This window comes from Chrysochloris asiatica, unplaced genomic scaffold, assembly GCF_000296735.1.
Source record: "Chrysochloris asiatica unplaced genomic scaffold, ChrAsi1.0 scaffold00076, whole genome shotgun sequence".
Lineage (NCBI taxonomy): Eukaryota > Metazoa > Chordata > Mammalia > Afrosoricida > Chrysochloridae > Chrysochloris > Chrysochloris asiatica.
In genome coordinates this window covers 9,033,189-9,050,921 of record NW_006408594.1, presented here as the reverse complement: position 1 = coordinate 9,050,921, position 17,733 = coordinate 9,033,189, and the positions used below count along the sequence as shown (strand labels likewise).

General features: G+C 39.9%; 1 pseudogene; it reads right to left on the bottom strand.

Annotated features, from left to right (window-relative positions):
- Positions 1-939: 939 nt before the first annotated feature.
- Positions 940-3,112, bottom strand: LOC102839850 (annotated as a pseudogene).
- Positions 3,113-17,733: the final 14,621 nt, after the last annotated feature.

Sequence of the window (17,733 nt, the reverse complement as noted above, 5' to 3'; positions counted from 1 at the left end):
TCCTGATGCTATGTTTTTCTTCATCAAACCCAACTTCTTGGATTATTTGCTCAGCATACAGGTTGAATAAGCATAGTGAAAGAATACAACATTTTTGCACATCTTAATTTTAAACCGTTCAGTGTTCGTAGGGATATGCAAAACCCCAGTTTTTAAAGTTGGCAAGAACATAAATGGGCAATTTGTTGAAAAAAATGCTAATGGCCGATTATAAAGGGAAATAGTACATTACTAGTAACCAACACATTTCAATTGCAAGCATGGTAAAACTCATTGCCAATTTGTAGAAATACAATATGACAGAGCAGAATTACCATATAGGGTTTCTAAGGCTCTGCCCTACAGGATTGCTATGGGTCAATTGGCTCAACGGCAGCAGGTGATAGTTACAGAAATTGACTGCCACATTTTTCTCCCGCAGAGCAGAACCACCAATTTTTCGTTTAGCAGCCACCCTCTTAACCACTGTGACACCAAGGCATATGATGTTTTTGTTAAGTGCCATTGAGTAGGTTCCAACTCATAGCAACCCTGCATAGGGTTTCTGAGGAGTGACTGGTGGGTTTGAACTGCTGACCTTGTGGTTCAAACTGACCTTGCAGTCCACTTCTTATCCTTCAGTGCCCTACAAGAACATGATACGATTCTTTTATTTTAATAAGATTACTAAGATTTTTTGCAGTAGTGTGATAGGCACTCTTATACTATGCTAATGGGAGTATAAATTGATTTCATTTTCTTTTTGAAAATTTCTCATCTAATCCACCATGTTTTCATTCTACTGAAATCTCATAAATCATCTAAGGAGCACTTCATTAAGAATAGGAAGGCCACTGAGAGAATCTGGCATTCTTTCAACAAAAATTTCCTTCATTTGTTGTCTGACTTTATGAGCTGCACTTCCATGTTTTCATCCCATTGAATTTTCTTAAATTATCCTTAAATCACCTCATTAGGAATGGGAAGGCCACTGAGAGAAGCTAGAGTGATTTCAACTACGTTTTCCATCATTTGTCGTCTAGATTGATGAATTTTACTCCCAATGTGAGGAGTCCTGGTTTGGCGCTGTGGGTTAATGTGACAGACTGCAAAGCCATTTGAACTGCGAGGTCGGCAGTTCAAGCTCATCAGTCGCTCCTCGGAAACCCTATACAGGGTCACTATGGGTTAGAACTGACTTGATGGCACTTAACGACAACAACTCCCAATGTGAAGTGTCAAAATGGCATTCTTCAACTTCAATAAAGGATGATCTCTGGGCAGGGACTCGGGATTCTTCAGGTCCAATGTGGCAGCTTTAATCACCCCAGTGTGAAGAACGTCCACCAGTGCATTTGATCAGTTAATAAACCTCTACCAATATTGATGAGAATCCCTGTAGGTTTCATCGGTCTCAACTCCCTCTTTCCAATCATGTTCTGGGTCTGGGATGTCAGGCTGACTGTCAACATCACAAAGTCAGACTGTTGCAGTAGGTGGTCCAGGTGTTCACAGTAAGTGTCTTCAATGGCATTCTTCTCCATCATCTTCCTGCGGTTCCTATTGTGATACAGAATCTTCATTTCGAAGGCTTTGGTCCTCTAAACAATCTTATAGCCAATAGTGCCCATGCCGATGATTCCAGGGTGGCCCCTGTCACTACTTCACCCATTAAGTTGACAGGAATGATCTTTGTATCTGGGGAATGAACCAACTGATGACTTTCCATGAGTTCCCGGGCTGAAACCATTCCCATGTCTGCTGTGAGGCTTGAAATGGCCTGTGGTGTGTTGACCACTTTCACACCAAAGCTAGTAATGAGCTTCAGGTCCAGGTGATCTAAGCCCACTCTGATTTTGTTTTCTTGGAAAACAATTTGACTTGATCAAGAACTTTTAAGTTTTTGTTTTGTCTTGCTTTAAATCAGTCATTCCATTTCTGTAATCTATCTTACGGAAGTAAACAGAGTTTTTTAAAGATGTTGACCTCAATGTTGTTTATAATTGTGAGAGATGAGAATAATCCTATTATCCAAGAAAATGTGAACAGTTAAGTAAATTATGATGTATTTTCAAAGTAAAATAATGTAGCTATTAAATTCAATTTATAAAGATTATCAATTGATTTAGGAAAATGAGCTTGGTAAGTGAAAAAACAAGATACTAAACTTTATTTATTCATGATAGTATCATTTTGTTTTAAAAATAGATTTTTATAACTATATTAGGATGCTTTTGTCTTGCTGATAACAGACACTAACTCAAACTGGCTTAAATAATAAAGATAATGTATAAGCTCATATAACAAAATATTAAAAAATATGGCAAGCTTCAGAATTAGTTGATTTATCAATTCAGCACTATCGTAAAAGTTCCAGATCTTTCTACATCTTTCCTCTGCCATCAAAATTCTGGACCCTGTGCATTGTCTGGCCAGGGCATATATTTACCAGCATACACAGGAGGGACCAGTCACTGGAGAAGGATATCATGTTTGGTAAGGTGGAAGGTCAGAGAAAAAGAGGAAGACCCCCCAACGAGATGGATTGGCCAAGTGGCAGCATCGATGGACTCAAGCGTGGCAACAATAGTGAGGTTGGCCCAGGATCGTGCAGTGTTTTGTTCTGTTGTACATAGGGTTGCTATGAGTCACTACTGACTCAATGTCACCTAACAACAACAACGCTTTATGGAACTGGGCTAGAAAGCAATTAGCAAAAAAGACATCATCATCTTTAGAAAGAGTGGAAAGGGTACATACTTTGTAGTTGTTGTTAAGTGCTGTAGAGTGGGTTCCAACTCATAGCTACCCTGTGTAGGGTTTATGAGAAGTTATTGGTGGGTTTGAACCACCGGCCTTATGGTTAGCATGTTAGTGCTTGTATTATAGTGCTACATCCAGACTCCAATTTATAGTTGTTACTGTAAAGTGACATCGAGTTGGTTATGATTAACAGTGACCCGGTGTAGGATTTCTGAGGAGTGACTGGTGGGTTTGAACCACCGACCTTGTGGTTAACAGTCCAATGCTTATCTTACAAGGCCATACCAGATCTGATATATTCCAAGCAAGGATCGCTGGAATATATCAGATCTGACTTAGAAACCCAGAAGAGAACATCAAAATGTTCCATCTCTTAAGCCTAGAACATAATGTTAGACTATGCCATTGTAATGAGCTGAGGCTCTCCTTCAGTCTGTGGAGGTCAGGGAAAAGAGAAAACACTGGTCCCAAAGACTGGTGCTGTCTGCTTTATTAACCTGGTGCCAGAGCCAGATGAGATTCCCTTGCATCAGGGGTGGCACTAGTCCTTACCTTGAAGAAATGGGAGAATAGGAGCAGCAGAGACCTGGGGTCTACCCCTTTGACCAAGCCACCTATAGGTTGAGGTGTTAGTGGTTCACTGGGAGAATCCTTGCCTTCCATGTGGGAGATCCTGGTTTGTTTCCTGGCCAATGCAGCTCCAGCATAGCCACCATTCATTTGTCAGTGGGGTCTCCGTGTTGCTGTGATGCTGAACACATTTCAGCGGAGCTTCCAGATGAGGAAGAACAGTTTAGGGGTCTACTGAAACTCACCCAATAAAACCCCTAAGGGTCGCGACCAGATATTGCCTGGTATGTTGCTGTTGTTGTTTTTGTTAAATACCTTTGAGTCAGATTTGACTCATAGTGACCCTTTATAGGGTCTCCAAGATGTGGTTGGTGAATTTGAACTGCCGACCTTGCAGTTCTAACTGACCTTGTGGTTCAGTGCATTATCCCACAGCCTCACACAGAACTCCATTTACATTTTAAAAGTCACAAATCAACAAAGCAAAAGTATCTGATACACTCACGCAAAACAAAACAAAACAAAACAATACAAAAAGTATTGATTCATTTAAATGTCCAAAGGGCACATTCTACAAACTAGCCACCTGCCCATAGGCACACAGCTTTACTCAGTCCATTGGCCTAGAGTCCAGAACTGCTCCGTCTTTCCACGTCACCACCTCTGCCACTGTCTCTGTTGTTGCTGCTTTTACAGGTTTGATACAGTGCTGGAAAATGAGCCAGTTCCCAAGGTTGAAACACATTCAAAATATAGAGTGACGTCAATGGCTGGCTGTTGTTGTTAGGAACCATTAAGTTGGTTCTGACTCACATCAAACCTATTCACAACAGAATGAAACACTGCCCAGTCATGTACCATCCTCTTCATTTTAATGCTGGAACCCATTGCTGCTGCCACTATGCCAATCCTTCTTTTGGGGGGAACCTCAATGGCAGCTAACAACAATTCTTAGAACACGTGGTCCAATTTGTGTCTTGAAATCTCAATTCACCAGTCTGGCTCTCTTCATTCTAGAGGATTGGAGATAATTGTCCTGTATCTCCTGCTGGTGGTGGTTATGTGCAGTGGAGTCGGTTCCGACTCATAGCGACCCTATACAGGCTTTCTGAGGCTGTAAATCTTTACGGGAGTCGAAAGTTTCCTCTTTCTTCCACGAAACAGCTGGTGGTTTCAAACTGCTGATCTTGAGGTTAGCAGTCCGATTTGTAACCAGAGCACTACCAGAGCTCCTTAGATCTCCTGACTAACCTTAAAGAACAGGAATGGAGGGACATGAGAACAAGGAGTGTAGAGCACCCCCTAGAGACCAATATACTTATCTCACTGAATGAATACTCAAGGTCACCCCTGGATTGTGCAGGTATTAATACTGAGAATTAGAGGTCAAAGTCACCAGTTTCTAGTCAGCAGATCTGCAATTAGAACAAATAACTCTAATAAAACATATGACCCAACAACCAGGAAATGCTGCACCTTCCCATGGATTCTACTCCTTTGAAATGGCATTTAGGCAGCTTGTTAGCTGCTGAAATGCTACAATTAGTCAGACAGAATGAGACTCTGACTCTCCCCTGCCACGTTCAAAGCCCTGCTGGCTCTCAGCACATTGAACCCTCTTGTTTCTTCTTTAGAGGACCCCGGCTGCTAAGAGATGAGGGCAATGCTGGCACTAACCATTTTTTGACCCAGGATGAGTCTGAGGTGCTAAAGAAAAGAGAAGTAGGTCATTTTCTTGGCTGTGTCGCCAGGTCTGCTTCAAAGAACACTGCACTTAAGGGTCAGCACACTTTTCTGTTGGGTGCAGGGAGCTGGTGTACTCAAGGGCTGGAGCTCAGATTTGGGATTGGAGAGTCTTAGGAGTCTAGACAGGAATTCCTGTTAAAGTCCTAAGGAGATCCACAACCCATCTGCCAGTTTGCTTTACTGTGATGACTTGCACGTTGTTATGATGCTAGAAGTTATGGCAATGGCATGGGTATGTCAAATACCTGCAGGGTCACCTGTAGTGGACAACTTTCAATGGAGCATTCAGATTGAGACAGACAAAGAAGAAAGGCCTGGCCATTTGCTTCTGAAAATTAGCCAATGAAAATCTTAAGGGTCATAACTAAATATGGTCTGATTTTGTTGCTGTTAAGTGCCATTGAGTGGTTCCAACTCATAGTGACTCTGTATAGGGATTCCGAAGACTGTCTTGTGTGTGTGAACTGCCAATCTTGTGGTGAACAGTCTAGCGCTTATCTCACAGCACCGCACCAGGACTCCACTGTCTGATATAGTGCTGGAAAGTGAGCCCCCTAAGGCTCCAAATCACTCCAAATCTACAGTTGTTGTTATGCGCCGTGGAGTCAGTTCTGACTCATAGTGACCCTGTACAGGTTTTCTGAGGCTGTAAATCTTTATGGGAGCAGAAAGCCTCATCTTTCTCCCTTGGAACAGCTGGTAGTTTTGAACTGCTGGCCCTGAGGTTAGCAGCCTGATTTGTAACCACTACGCTACCTGAGATCCTAAATCCACAGTAGTCCCGTGAATATTAGGTTCAGGCAGTGTTTAGCTCTGCTGTACATGGGTCTCCATTAGTTAGAGCCAACTCCATGGCAATGAACAACAATAGCAACAACGGAGAAGGTGAAAGCAGAAAGAGGAGCTAGATTGAATGAAGAAGGCCATTGGGAAGGAAAATGATAACAAATGGGGTAGCTTTCTGATCTCAAAATGAGAAGAGTAGAAAGGTAGGGTTGCTGAACCTGGTTGCATTTGATTGGGATCCATCGTTTATTATTTGGATCCCATTGTCCTTTCCAAAACCTTGTCTATATGACTTAAGTGGAGTACTCTGTTCTACCCACATCCAGCAATGGGCACTTGAGTCAGGTCTGACCAATCACTGCAGTCCATGTTCCTGACTAATGCAAGACTTGAACAGCTGATCTTATTGGCCCAATCAACATGAATTCCAGAATATTTATAGGAATATGGATAAACAATAGTAAATAATCACAAAGGTTATTTACCAGTAAAAAATAATTTAAGCCTGGAAGAGCAGTCATCTCCATGCGAGAAAGACCAACTGAGAGTGAAACACGACCAAGAGATGAAACAGGAGTCGGTGAATACAGAGAGACTGATATTATTACATAAACAGCTGGACTCATCCAGAGGTGAAATCGGCAACCACCCTTTTCAGATACACATAGGTAAGTAGGTAGATATACGTATACTAGTTGCTATCAGAAGTCCTGGTATGGTGCTGTTGGTTAATGTGCTAGACTGCAAGGCCAGTTTGAACCACAAGGCCAGAGATTCAAGCTAACCAGCCACTTCTCAGAAACTCTATACAGGGTCACTATGATTTGGAACTGACTCAATAGCACTTAACAACAATAGTTGCCATCAAGTCAACTTTGACTCATGACAACATAATGTTTATTAGTCACTGAAAAATCTGTTTTATAGGTTTTTCAGTGACTGATATTTTTGGGAGCAGATTGCTAGACTTTTCTTGCAAGGTGCCTCTCTCTACTGGACTTCAGTTTCTAATCTTTCAGTTTAAAATTGATTGGATTAACCATTATGCCAACTAGGGACTTCCCTTTTCAGTTATATGTGCTGTTTTCTGTCAGCTTGACTGGGCCAGGATTCTTAGTAGATTTGCTGTTAAGTTGTAATGATTCCCATGATGTGATCTAACAAAATATGATCAGTTTCATGATGAGATCTGCTATGGGGAGTCAATCAATTGAAAGGAAGCTTTCTAGGGATGTGCCCTGCTTCCAATATATTGGACACTATGGAAATGCTTCCTTGAGTTTTGCTGAGTCTGGATCCTGCATATGGTTCATCATCTGGCCTTCAGTTCTTTGGACTTAAGCCAGTGACCTGCTGATCCTGGGAGTTGTTGGTAACCTTTCATTTTACTGTTGACTTTGGATTCATTCTCTCTACAGCCAGGAGCCTGCCATCTGATGTGACAATCTTGGATTCCTCAGCTCCTGCAGCTATGTGAGTCAGGAGAAGCCTTCAGACTGACATTTGGCCCATGGACTTGGAACTTTCTTGCTTCTATAACTGTGTGAGCCATTTCCTTGATATAAAACTCCCTGTATACATATGAACTTCACTGGTTTTGCATCTGTAGAGAATCCAGCCTAAAATAAAGCTCTCTCTGTGTTGTTCTGTTAATTGCTACTGAAAAACTCCTGAGCTTGGATTGGGTATCAGTGCTCTGTGGGAACAGCTACTTTTTAGATCCATGACCTTGTTTAGGTTCTTTATTGCTGTATCTCATTTCTTCATTACTAAGTTGAGAAATCCACCATTTGTCTCTCAGTTTGTTGCACAGTGGTGGTTAGCATGTTGCTGTGATGCTGGAAGATATAAAACTGGTATTTTAAATACCAGCAGGATTACCCATAGTTGACCTCTTCAATGGAGCTTCCAGAATAAGACAAATCAGAAAGACAGGCAGACTACTTCTGAATGGCTAGCTACGGAAAACCTTATGAATAGTGGTGGGATATTGTCTGATATAGTTCCAGAAGATTAGCCCTTTAGATTGGAAGGCACTTACAATATGACTGGGGAAAAGCTAACTTTGCAAAGTAGAGCTGACCATGATGATGTATATGGAGAAAAGCATTTGGGATTTTTCATTTGCTGATGGGGCATAACTCAAAATCAGGAGAAACAGCTGCAAACATTCTTTAATACTTAGAACATGTAATGTACAAAGTATGAATCTAGAAAAAGTCGAAATTATAAAAAATGAAATGGAATGTCTAAAGATTGATATCCTAGGAATTAGTGAGCTGAAATGGACTGATAGTGCCTGTATTAAATCAGGCAATCATGGTTTGCTATGCTAGAAACATCAAATTGAAGAGGAATGGTGTCACATTCTTAGTTAAAAAGAACATTTCAAGATTTATCTTGAATTACAATACTGTCGGTGATGGGATAATTGTGTATCCTTTGTATAGTCAATAAAACACCCACAAACATTTTTCTGGTATTTTCTGCTTTTAGTCAAGATACATTGAAGTTAGCAATGATATCCCTTATTCTATGGCCTCTCCTGAATCTGACTTGAATTTCTAACAGCTCCCTGTTAATGTACTGCTTCAAATGTTTTTGAATTATCTTCAGCAAAATTTTGCTTGTGGTTTATCAACTATGTAATGACATTTGACTGTGTGGATCATGACAAACTATGGATAACATTATAAAGAATGGCTATTCCAGAACACTTAATTGTGCTTATTAACACAGTCATTAGAATAGAACAAGGAGATACTGAATGGATTAAGATCAGGAAAAGTGTGTGTGAAAGTTTAATCCTTTCACTATACTTATTCAATCTGTATGCTGAGCAAATAATCTGAGAAACTGGATTATATGAAGAAGAATGTGGCATCAGGTTTGGAGGAAGAGTCAGTAATAACCTGAGATCTGCAGATGATACAACTTTGCTTGCTGAAAGTGAAGAGAACTGAAAATACTTACTGATGAGTTCAAGACTACAGTCTTCAGTATGTATTGAACCTCAGTATAAAGAAAACAAAAGTTCTCACCACTAGACCAACAAATAGCATCAATATAAGGGAGATAAGATTGAAGTTAACAAAGACTTCATTTAATAAAAAAAGTGATCCCCTTCCCCTGCTCAGATCAACATAATAAATAGAAAGAGAGGGAAATAATTTGAGGTTGTTTGTAAGGAAACATGAAATCTAAGTTGGAAAAGAAGTGAAGTAGTATGGGCTGCACATCAATGTACAGAAAGCAAAAATCCTCACCAATGAATCAATAAATAACATCAAAATAAATGGAGAAAAGATTGAAATTATTGAAGACTTCACTTTGCTTGAAGACCATCAACACTCATGGAAGCATCAGTCAAGAAATAAAATGATGTATTGCATTAGGGAAATCTGCTGTAAAAGACTACTTTGAAATGTTCAAGAGTAAAGATGTCACTTTGAGTACTAAGGTGCTCCTTACCCAAGCCATGATAGTTTCATAGCCTCATATGCATGTGAAAGTTGGACAATGTGTAGGGAAGACCATAGAAGAATGGATGCATTTGAGTTATGGTGTTGGAAGACAATATTAAAAGTACCATGGACTGCCAGAAGAACAAACCAATCTGTGTTGGAAGAAATACAACCAGAATGGTCCTTGAAAGCCAAGATGATGAGACTTTGTCTCTCATACTTCAGACATCTTATCAGGAAGGATAAGTCCCTAGAGAAGGACATCATACTTGGTAAAGTGAAGGGTCAGCAAGAAAGAGGAAGACCTCCAATGAGATGGATTGGCACAGTGGCAGCAGCAATGGGCTCAAGCCTAACAACAATTGTGAGGATGACACAGACCTGGCAGGGTTTCATTCTCTTTTGCATAGGGTCACTATAAGCCAGAACTGACTTGAGGGCACCTCAAAACAACATGTTCTGTTGGCTAGAGTTTGGCTGATCTGGTCTGTTCTGGTATTGGATTTAAGAAGAAATCTGGGTGTTAATCTACTCCATATATATTTGTTATCCCTCTTGGGCCAACATCTACCCCGAGAACATCCTTCTACTGGAAAAAATGCAGAAATGTAAAGAAGTAGGCCCAACTATGCATAATGATCTTGATGTCTCTGCTTGAATTACATCCAATGGGCCCAACATTGAGATCCATCTTGAAACAGGGTTATAAGTTAGATACCCAGGCAGTGAGAAAGAAGAAAAATCTGGGCATAGAGGATAGTATCAGCAAAAGCAGAGCATGGCCAGGAGTAGCATGAAGTTTAATTTATCCAGGCATTTGGAAATTAATTTATGATAATAAATTAATTTATCAGGAAAGGTTGGAACCAGAGAGGACTCCAATGAATGTTTGTTGACTGAACAAAGATTATGTCATGGATAGACTGTAGAGTTCCATCTAGATGGTTAAGAACAAGTGACCATGAATAACTTTTCCCAACAAGGGAAAAATTTATTAATAATATATACAGGCAAAATGCAACAAACAGTAACACAACAGACCTTTAAGAGTAGATTAATGTTCCATGTAGCCCCCAGCCTAGCTGACAACAGAATTAACCACTCAACAGTGAGGGGTGCAGGCTAAATAGGACTCAGAAGACAACAGTAATTAAGAAGACTGTTTATTTTACTGCCTAGGAGGCTGGTGGCCTCCTTAGTTTAGAAGGAGACATAATCAAAGACGTTTATTGATTTAATAAGCTTTGGAGAGAGAATATATGATAGAAGAAAGATTTAGGATTTAGAGTCAGATTATGAGTTTAAATCTTAGTTCTGCCAAGACTGGATGACCTTGGACATGTTATTTCACCTCTTTGAGACCTTAGGATTCTTGTATATGCAAATTAATAATACAAGAACTGTGTTGGAAGAAGTACAACCAGGATGCTTCTTACAAGTCAAGATGACCAGACTTCATCTCTCATACTTTGAAACTATTATCAAGGGGATCAGCCCCTGGAGAAAGACATCATGCTTGGCAAAATGGAAGGACAGTGAAAAAGAGGGAGACCCCCAACAAGATGGATTGACACCATGGCTGTTAACAACAATGGGCCCAAGTGTAGTAGCAAATGCAAGGATGGCGCAGGACTGGGCTGTGTTTCATTTTGTTGTTCATTAGGTCACTGTGAATTGCCCTTAAAAAATGTGTATGCAAAGCACATTACATGCTGTTTTGTAAGCCTCGCAACACTCTTACATGTTAATTTCCTATGCAAGCTTTGTACATTGTATGTATATGTGTGATATTTACATGGACATGTTATACGATAGTGCTCATGGTAACTAAAGTATGGATGAAGTAAGCTTGTCAGGAAGGAGAAGAAAGTTAGGTCACAAGGTTTTAGTAGATTATTTTGCTAAACATCTGCTCCAACTTTCTTCTTGAATGCCTTCCTCTACTGCATAGTCTGAAATTCTAAAAATCCCTTTCCCAGATGAGTTTTAGATGTAAGACTCTGTGAACCAGATTTATGTGAGACTTGAACGCAAAGCCAAGATGAATGTGAAGAGGCAGTACACATGAATGACTGTTTTGTTTGTCTGGATTTACTGTGGACCTAGAGGTCACCATTCTGATGGTAGCTGCTAATCTCCAGGTTGCCTGTAAAGTGAATTATTTCTGTATTAAACGGTTGTGACACTGAAGTCCTGATGCATGAATTGTGACTAATGTGATGTGATCCTAGAAATAGCATTGACCACACATGCTCTTTGATTCCCTAACGTCCTTAATGTTGCAGAGATTTTTTTGGTGATCCAGCCAATCATTCCTTATTATTTTCTTCCTAGAGCTTACTTCTCCAGTCCTAATGATTTTATAGACTCCAGATTCCAGAACTCAAATATATTCTTTAAAATAGCATTCATTTTTGTTGTCTGCAATTAAACCATGACTGACTCAGGCCAAAAGTGGTAATATCTCTAAAGTTACTGAAGTCTCCTATCTTGCGAATCACTACTCTGACCTTTTTGGGCTCTAACTTCCAACATCCTTTGTACAACTTCTTGGATCTTCTAGCATTATAAAAAGGCTTCCCTATCTCTAGTTTTTTCTATTCTAAATCCCATCTATATACTGTGGTGAGATTTATTTTCTTAAAATTAAAGTACTAATAACACCTTTTAGGATTTCTAGTTTATATAATGGTAGAAATATTGTTCCTTATTTCTCTTTTTTGGAGTTTATCCTAAAAAAGAAGTGTAAAATCCATCTTTGATGAAATCAGGAACCATCTGTAGCCCTGAGCCAAAATATGTAGGGAAGAGCTTTCCAATGCAGTAAGGATCAAATAATGCAAAGAAAGGGGTAGAGAGAGGATGTTTATGACTGTAGGTCTGAGAAGAATATAGCAAAACACATGTTTCCAAAAGTGCCTGGCATATCCAGTAGAAAAACTCAACCAACCCTTATTTGAAGTAATGAAGACAATTGTGTTGGTTGAGGGGAGGAGTTTCCTTGGGCCTATTTTGGTCTGAAGAAGAAACAGAGAAGGCAAGCAAGAAAAAGAAATCTGCACAGAAAATTCATAAGTCCAGGAAGCCATCTGCAGATGAGGCAGGGTAGACAAAACTTAGCATGATGTATTTTGCTAAACAATTTGAAGAGTGGAATGGCCTTTATGGGGATGTATAAAAGAGTGGAGATGAAAATCTCCTTGGTCCAGGTCAAGAGAGAATGGAAGGTAAGTCATTTGCTATAAAGGAGAGCAGAGTAATGGGATCGTAGTTATGGATTTCAAGAAGGGTGGCATTCATTGAACAGGAGATAAGGTTGACTTTTTTATTTTTAAATTCTTATTAAGAATTGCTTGAAAGTCTACAGATAAGATCATCAGCTTTACATTCATCAAATTTTACAACTGTGTTGCATTTCAATGATTAAAATCCCCTCCTTGCAACAAGAGTTATCCCACTTCCTCCCCGTGGCTCCCCACTTACATCTTATATTTCACAAATGAACAAAGCAAAAATATTTGATGTACATTTACAAAACAAAAATATATATTCATTTAAATCTCCAAAGGGCACATTCTGCCAGCTGGCCTCCTGCCCAAAGGCACACAATCTTTCTCAATGCATAGAGTTAGAGCCCATAACTGCTCTGTCTCTCCATGTCATGGCCTCTGCCACCGTCTCTGCTGTTACCACTTTTCTAGGTAGGGATCCCATGTTCCACTCATGCTCTGACAGTGCTGACTTTTGAGTGCAACATGTGTATTCATTCTTGGAAACATAAGGGAATGCAGAGTATATGAGCATACACATGATGGATTTGTGGACATGATGGCAGGAACGTGTGGGAATTCTCATCGTTTCATTTTTTCAAAGAAACAAAAACCAACATTTTCAGATGAGAGTGAGCTAAGGGAGGGGAGGTTTGAAATTTGAAAATAATATAAGAAATATAAAAAATAAAAATAAGAGATATAAAGCTATTGCCTAGGAGTGGAAGAATGACTAGTCTAAGAAAAATTGTGTTATAATCTTAAAGTATTAAGATTGATAAAATCCTGGTGTGGATCTGTAAGATCAGCACTGAACTTCAAACCACAAGGTCAGCAGTTCAGGCCCATCAGTTGCTCCTGAGAAACCCTAGAGAGGATTGCTCTGAGTTGGAATCGACTTAATGATACTTAACAACAATAGCAATGATAATTGATGGCTAAAGGGACTATATGAATATAGTAGTCACAAGTTTAAAGTGAGACTAAACAGTGTGTGTTTTCTCAACATAGTTACTATTTGGGTAAGAAAGAAAGTGAACCAATGATCTTCCACCTCCCCCACTCAGGTCAATATAATAAATGGAAAGAAAATAAAAGAATTTGAAGATGTTTGTAAGGGAACATGATATCTAAGTTGGAAAAGAAGGGAAGTAGTATGGGTTGCACATCAATATAAAGAAAACAAAAATCCTTACCAATGAATAATCCTCACTAACATCAAGATAAATGGAGAAAAGATTGAAATTGTTGAAGACTTCATTTTGCTTGACTCAACCATCAACACTCATGGAAGCAACAGTCAAGAAATCAAATGATGTATTGCATTAGGGAAATTTGCTATACAAGACCACTTTGAAGTGTTCAAGAGCAAAGATGTCAGTTTGAGGACTAAGGCGTTCCTGACTCAAGCCATGGTCTTTTCATAGCCTCATATGCATGTGACAGTTGGATGATGAGTAGGGAAGATCATAGAAGAATGGATGCATTTGACTTATGGTGTTGGAAGAGAATATTAAAAGTACCATGGACTGCCAGAAGAACAAACCAATCCGTGTTGGAAGAAATACAGCCAGAATACTACTTAGAAGCCAGGATGGCCAGACTTCATCTCTCATACTTCAGACATATTCTCAGGAGTGACCAGTCCCTGGAGTATGGCATCATGCTTGGTAAGATGGAGGGTTAGTGAAAAAGAGGAAGATCCCCAACAAGATGGATTGGCACAATGTCAGCAACAGTGGGCTTAAACATAGCAATGATTGTGACATTGGTGCAGGACTGGGTAGGATTTCATTTTGTTGTGCATAAGGTTGCTATGTGTCAATACTGACTCAGTGGCACTTAACAACAACAACAGAGATATTAAATAGGATGGAGACAGTATATTGATGGTACAGTCATTGTGTTGAAGGTCCTCCTTGGTTAGTAATTAAACCAAGTGCTGTGTTGAAGTGCCATCAAGTCGGTTCTGACTCACAGCAACCCTGTATAGGGTTTCAAAAGAGTGGCTGGTGAGTTAGTCCTAGGATAATAGAAAAAAAGTATCTGATAAGTTCAGTGAAGGCTGGTTAGAAGATGCCTGAAACAGTTTATGGATGGGGAGCAATAAGTAGTGTAGGCAGTCCCCAGGTTATTAACGCCTGGCTTACATACAAATCGTAGTTACTAACCACCCCTTGTAATAGGCTTGAATTTTTTCTTCACTTCCCTCCACTTGAGAAATGCTGAGCATGTTCTTCCCTTTTGAATTTCTAACTCCAGACCTTTGCATATTTCATTATAATATTTGACTCTTTTTCTAGCAGACCTTTGAAATGTTCTGTTCAACTTTTGTACCTCCTTCACTTCTTCCATTTGCTTTAACAACCCTACACTAGAGAGCAAGTTTCAGAGTCTCTTCTGACATCCATTTTGGTTTTTTTCTTCCTTCTTGTTGTTCTTAAATCTTACATACAATGGCCTATAATAATAAATGGGTACTACTTTGCAACACACGTCAACACATTATTATTACTGTATCATTATGTCAAAGATGTTTTTGTGTAGCTGACAATATTTCTTAATGCTTCCATGTAAGAAAGGTTTGCAATATACCATATAATAAGACAAGCATTTAACTGATGTTCCATATGAGCCATACCTAAGTGTTCTAACTTATGTTAAGTGTTCTAACGTATGTAAGTGTTACCTAAGTATTCTAACTTATGTACAAATTTGACGTAAAGACAGATTTAGGAATGGTACTAATAATCCAGGGACTTGCTGTCAATATCACAATCTCTCGGTTCCTAATCTCTTGTATTTCAGTGATGTCATTATCCACCTAACTTAGCCTTCCATTGCTATAATGAAATAGTCTATGTGTGATTATAGCAATGAAAGGCTAAGTTAGGTGGATAATGAGATCATTGAAGTATAAGAGACAAAGTAATTGTGAGGCTGTGATGCTGGGAGAAACATCTATGAGGATATTGAAATCATACAGAGTGGTAGTATTGAGGGGAACACCATGGGTCCATACGATAAGCACTGGACTGTGAACCACAAGGTCAGTGGTTCAAGCCCACCAGCCACACCTCGAGAGACAAATGAGACTTTCTGCACGTGCAAAGATTTAAAACCTCAGAAACCCAATACACATTTGCTATGACTGGGAACTGAATTGACAACTCTTAAGAACAAGCAGTATTGCAGGGTGTTATAAGGATCAGGTACAATCTTTGAGGGATCTGGGGACTGATCTGGTGTCTGTAGATACAACAAGAAGGGGTAGTGAGTGCTGTAATCTGATGACATAAGCTTCAAAACCAAGAATTTTCACAGCTAAAGGGATAGGTACTGTCGGGGAAAAGGAATATTGAAGAAGGAAGGAAAACACCATACCTTCTGATTCAGTGGTACTGAGAGACACAAGAGAAAGAAACCATCTCTTAAAAGCTCTGTAGGACACAATGGAAATACACACTCTGATTGGCAACCGTGCATGTCACCCATAAGGAGAAGTGACCGAAAAACATCAATGAAGCAGTGAGCTAAGCCCTGCATCGTTCAGCAGACTACTGTGAACCTGGGTGGAGACCTGGTCGGCCAGCAGCGAGGCAAGACCTGTGGACTCTTGGGCTCAGAGTCAGTGACACAGCCACACAGGACTAGAGTGGAGAGCAAAGCGACCAGCTGGTAAGAAGAGGGCGGACAGATGCAAGAACACCCACACTTGAAGATGATACCCACTTGACCTGGCTTCAATGACTGGATGAACAGAGTTCAACCTGAAAAGGAAAGAAGAGGGGAAAAAAAGCATTATCTGATACAACCTGATAAACTTGACCTGCACCTATAAATGCCGTAGCTCAAAAGAGGAAACAAATCCCTGCTCCAAGAATTATTCCCATCCCCTCTGCACAAAGAGTAGATAGGGAGGGGCAACTTGAACATAGGCTACTCAAAATGGGGGGAGGGATACAAAGGTAAGAAGTGACTGGCTTATAAGCTTTCAAGAGGGAACCTAGATCTACAGGGTGGGGAGGATGGTAGAGTCTCCAGTGAATAGTATCCAGCCTGTCTAGGAAGGGCTGATGAAAGAAATGCAGATGGGTCTCTTGTGATGCAGGGGTGAATAATTGTTATCAGCACTGATTGTGAGGACTAGAAATGTAAAGGTGGATATTTTATAGCCAGGAGATGAGTGATTAACCTTTCAGTCCAGGAGTGGAGGGCTCTGGGACCATCACTGGAGAAGAGTAGAGAGCGGGACCCCACCCAGAGGAGCAGTGAGGCCTGCAATGGAGACAGAAAGGATGACGTGAAGAGATGGAGTGGCTGGGAACTTGAGATCCAGAGAGGGAAAGGGGCTGTGTGCTGAGGACCGTGGGTGGGGGCTGGGGGGAGGAAATTGCAGGGTTTATCCTTTGGTAGGGTGATGATGCATAGACGGGATAGTAACTATGGCAATGAAACGAAGTATGATAGAATGAATGTAAAACTAATGTTCCCCCATGTAAACTATCACACAATACACTATAAAACATTTACTAAAAAAAAAAACAAAAAACTGTAGGAAATCAGTTGTCCTCAGGTAGGGTCAGGGTATGCTTAGAAGAAGAAAATTATGGGATAACTCAAAGATGTTAAGACTATAAGAGATTTTGTTGATAAGTAAATATAAGTTCCAGAGGACAGAGAAGAAAAGTTTCCAGGAATGAGGAGAGATAGGTGAGGGCTTTGGTTTAAAGAATAGACTTTATGATATGGAAAAGAGAGTCCAGAGGATAAATTGTATCCTGAGAATCTTAGAATTCTGGTGCTGACTGATGTAAATAGGAATATATATATAGTGGGATTATTTGTAAGGATTCCCAAGATAGTTTGTGGTTGTAAGCATTTTCTTTGTATGTGTGTGTGTATGAGATGAGAGGTTGGTTGGAGGTTTGTTTGCTTTACAAGACTGGACAAATTCTGGGGTTTTATGTCTTTCTATAAAGAGTTACAACAAGGAAACGTTTTCAAGGGATTTTGTAACTACATTTAAAAAAAGGCTCAACAAAACAATAACCTCCATAATACAAGAGACGTGTAGTGTGGAGCTCCAACAACAACATGGAATACTGGGCCACAAGGCTGTTTAACTGCAAGTTGCGGAAAGCCTCATCTCTCTC